At 46.8% G+C, this 3889-nt stretch overlaps 1 protein-coding gene across 4 annotated transcripts in view; it reads right to left on the bottom strand.

The window, feature by feature from the left end:
- PRRG1 (proline rich Gla (G-carboxyglutamic acid) 1) overlaps positions 1-3087 on the bottom strand; it is a 109690-nt gene extending 106603 nt beyond the window's left edge. For 2 of the 4 annotated variants that reach the window (XM_011941931.1, XM_011941913.1), the window contains exon 1: positions 2967-3087. The gene's annotated coding sequence lies outside the window, so the exon portion shown is untranslated. Of the gene's footprint in view, positions 1-2892 lie in introns of all 4 variants that reach the window. The other 2 variants (XM_011941940.1, XM_011941923.1) reach the window with 1 other exon arrangement.
- Between the last annotated feature and the right edge of the window lie 802 nt (positions 3088-3889).

Genomic DNA, 3889 nt, shown 5'->3' with positions numbered 1-3889 from the left:
CTGCTTTTTCTTCAAAAAAAAAAAAAAAAAAAGTGAAATTTTTAAAAAGTGCTTTTGCATTTAGATGAATAAGGGAAAAATGAAGAAAAATAAAGGTTACTAATGGTCATAGTTCTCTGTCTGCTTTGCATGCACAGAAGGCTAGACTAAGCAGGTAGCCAATCCTAACTTATTTTTAAACTAAAGAACCAATTCCATTCTTTTATAAAGTAAGTGATCATTTGCTCACGGTATTTTCTCAAATACATAAATCCACTCAGGAGAAGAAGGCTGGAGGTGAGGAGCAGGGGAAAGATAATTCCTGTTAGGAGCCAGAGGTAACTGGAAGGCCAGTGATCCTGGCGGAGTTAAGAGAGATATCAAAGGCAGGTTGGCAGAAATGGTTAGACCAAGCCTATCAGGGAACTGTAACATGAAGAGACCCATTAGCCAAAGGCTGAAAATACTTTAAAATTTAAAAGGAGTATAATACAACTGGTTAGGTTACAGCTTTTTTTAGTTATATCACCCTTCAGAGAATACCATCTGGCAACTTGATTCATTTGCAGTACTTCCTAAATTCCAGCAGCAACCTATTTGTGTCTTTCTACAAATAGTTAACTTCACTAGTTTTAGTATCAGAAATTGGCCTTTTGAAAAACTTCACCTTTTTCTGATCCCTATTTTCCCTGTATCTGTAGAGTTTTTGCACCTCTTTTTAGAAGGATAAACTATAACTAATACATGAGAACATATTTCCACACTCAGTGCTTATCCATATTCCAAATAATGCTGCTCAAATATTAAATACAATTTCAGAATTCTGAATTTCTTGTATTATCCCATGAACTTTACGCAATATGAATTACTATCTTTCTTTTCTTTTCTTTGTTTTTCTGAGACGGAGTCTCGTTCTGTTGCCCAGGCTGGAGTGTAGTGGCGCGATCTCAGCTCACTGCAAGCTCCACCTCCCGGGTTCACACCATTCTCCTGCCTCAGCCTCCCGAGTAGCTGGGACTACAGACGCCCACCACCACGCCCGGCTAATTTTTTTGTATTCTTAGTAGAGACGCGGTTCCACTGTGTTAGCCAGGATGGTCTCGATCTCCTGGCCTCGTCATCTGCCCGCCTCGGCCTCCCAAAGTGCTGGGATTACAGGAGTGAGCCACTGCGCCCAGCCTATGAATTACTACCTTTCTAACAGCATTTATTAATATATATCTGTAAGTGAGTTTATTAGGTGCTTACCACATGCCAGGCAGCTCTAGGTATAAGGGTAACATAGAAGACTGAGAGTGTAGTAGCAATGGAGAAAAAAGGCAAGTGATATAAATTTAACAGAAAAAGGTGTGATTAATTCACTCTGGAGTAGATGGCAAAATTTTTTGAGAAGTGAATTAGGCTAAGTCTAGAAGGATGAATAGGAGTTCATCAGGCACTAGAAAAGAGAAAAGGCATCCCTAACACTCCCCGCCCCCCACCTGCCCCAAATTTGGGAAAATAGAAAAAGAAAGAATAACATAACAAAACCAGAAGAAATCCTGTTCACCTCATGCCTGGGGTTGGTGCAGGGGTAGGGGTTGGGGGGTAATTGTGTTTTTAAGTATACTTCAGAAAGTAAACGTTTATAAAACAGGATTTACAATCAAGGGAAAGGGGTGGAGGAGGAGGAAGTTCAGTTTATTTTGTTGTATTAACTTAAAACAAATGAGGAAAAATATCAACATCTATGCTTGGGAACACATATACTATCTTTCATAAAAGTCCCTAAGTTTGAAAATGAAAGCATATGGAGCTTTATCCAATATTATAACATTTGCCCTAGTGTTTTGTATCCTTAATATTATTTTCAAAGGTTCTAAAGTGAGTCGGCCCAAGATCTTGACAGCACATCCACACACATGCCCAATAATCCACTCTTGATTGAAACAATCAACAGTAGCCTAACCAACTTTTCACTTACCCTGACTTGGACACCTTCGCATCCTTCAAAGTCTAGCTTTATAGTATAACCATCAACAGACAAATAAGTAAGCTCTAAGTTTTGTTACTCCACCTCTTCATCCTTTCATTCAATTATTTCCTCTCAAATCCCATTAGCTTCGCTTTTCTCCAAAAGGGACTCGTAGAAAATACATGCACAGCACAATCACAAAAACCAGTGGCTGGAGCCAGAGTCCAAACGCGCACACACTAATTTCCAGTCATATCCCTCTTGGGGCTGTTCCTACCAGTGATCAAATTCAGCGGACCAGGAAGAAGGGAAAAAGCTGAAGCAGGAAGACTCTTCCCTTCCTTCCACTTCCCCCCACGCCGCCTCCCCCTCCCCCCGCTCTCCCGTCCCCCAGGGCCGCACCGCGACCGACCTCGCACGCACCCCCTCCCACTGTCACCCGCCACTGCCTACAAAACAGTCATAGCCTTTGTTAAAATGTCCACGGGCACAATGGACCAGAAGAGGGACACATTCCCGGGGGTGGGTAAAGGAAAGTCACACGAATGCCACGCCCTCCTTGGGACTAGCCCGGGCCGACAGCCCACCGCCTCCAAATCCTTTCCCCTCCGACGGGGAATGTTTCTAGCAACTCCGCACCAGAGAAATCAGCGCTGGAGGAGGGGATGAGCCTGGGACGTCCCTCAGGGGCACCAAGCAGGGGACTGAACTTGAAGCTGGGACACCCTCCAGCACCGTTGGCAAGCCTCGCGGTCCTGCCCAGCCTGTGTGCGGACTTCCAGCCTCTGAACCCCACTCCTTCAATATTTTTCTCGTCATACCCACCCTCACCCACTCCCGCTACCACGCACTCCGCTCCCCACGCGGCCCTGGCCGGACGCCCACATGCAGCGTCGCTACCAACGCTACCGCACATCTGACGGGTTTCTCCTCGCAGAACCGAAGTCACCCCCACACACCCCAATCCTTCCTGGGGCGCTTCGCCCCGATCACGTTTCCCCAGCTAGGAACCCAGCGCGGCCACCACACTCACAGCGGGTCCGGCTCCGCTACTCGGCGTTCTGCGATCCGCACGTCGCGCCTGCGCGCTCCTATTTCTGCGGAGCCTAGCCGGAGCCAGGAACCGCGAGCGGACTGGAAGGGAGGTGGAAAGAGGCGGGGGCTGGGCTGGGGCGGGGTTAGGAGAGAAGGGGCGGGAACGAGCTGGGGCGGAGGGTGGGAAACGAGGGGCGGATCCTCCACTGCTTCTGCTGGGAAGAACCAGCGCTCAGGGCATCCTGCTGGAGCTTTCCACTCTTGGGGTTTATTTATAACACATACAGAAAAGCCGTCGAGACCCGTCTGTGCACTCCCACACGCACTATGGAGAAAGCCTGGCTCGGCGCGGGCCCAAGTAGTCAGCCCTCGGGCCGCCACGTCTCTCCTTCTAGCTACCGCGAGTCCCCGCCAGCCTTTTTCTCTTTCGCATACATACCTCACCACACATTATTCCTTTTCCTAGTAGTTTCTCCTCATCGCGTACTCTTCACCCCTGGTGAAGTGAGGGGCATAAGGATTTCTCATCCACAGACCGCCTGTGTAGGGCATCCTAGTTAATATACCTCTTTGCTATGTGTGAGCCCAGATCGTGGTTGGTGACTATTCGACCATTGCCCACTGTTAAAGCTCAGAGAATTGCCCTTTCCTTGAGGAATAATTCCCTTGCCACTGTTTCCGGACAACTCTTGGTGACAACTATCTGCTTTTTCTTCAAAAAAAAAAAAAAAAAAAGTCTTGTACAAACTTACCCAAATATCTTGGGAAGAAAACCCATCTTTGACCTCGTTTTTTAGGTAGAGCTAGAGCTATTTTAGAACTTGAACCTTAGAATTCTACAGGCCCCTCTAAGAAACAGAATAAAAGGCTTTTGCTATTGTGTAAACTTTGACCTAATGCTTGGAGGTTTTCTGGCATTTT

Source organism: Colobus angolensis, unplaced genomic scaffold (genome assembly GCF_000951035.1).
Source record: "Colobus angolensis palliatus isolate OR3802 unplaced genomic scaffold, Cang.pa_1.0 Scaffold103, whole genome shotgun sequence".
NCBI lineage: Eukaryota > Metazoa > Chordata > Mammalia > Primates > Cercopithecidae > Colobus > Colobus angolensis.
This window is presented reverse-complemented; position numbering and strand designations above follow the sequence as displayed.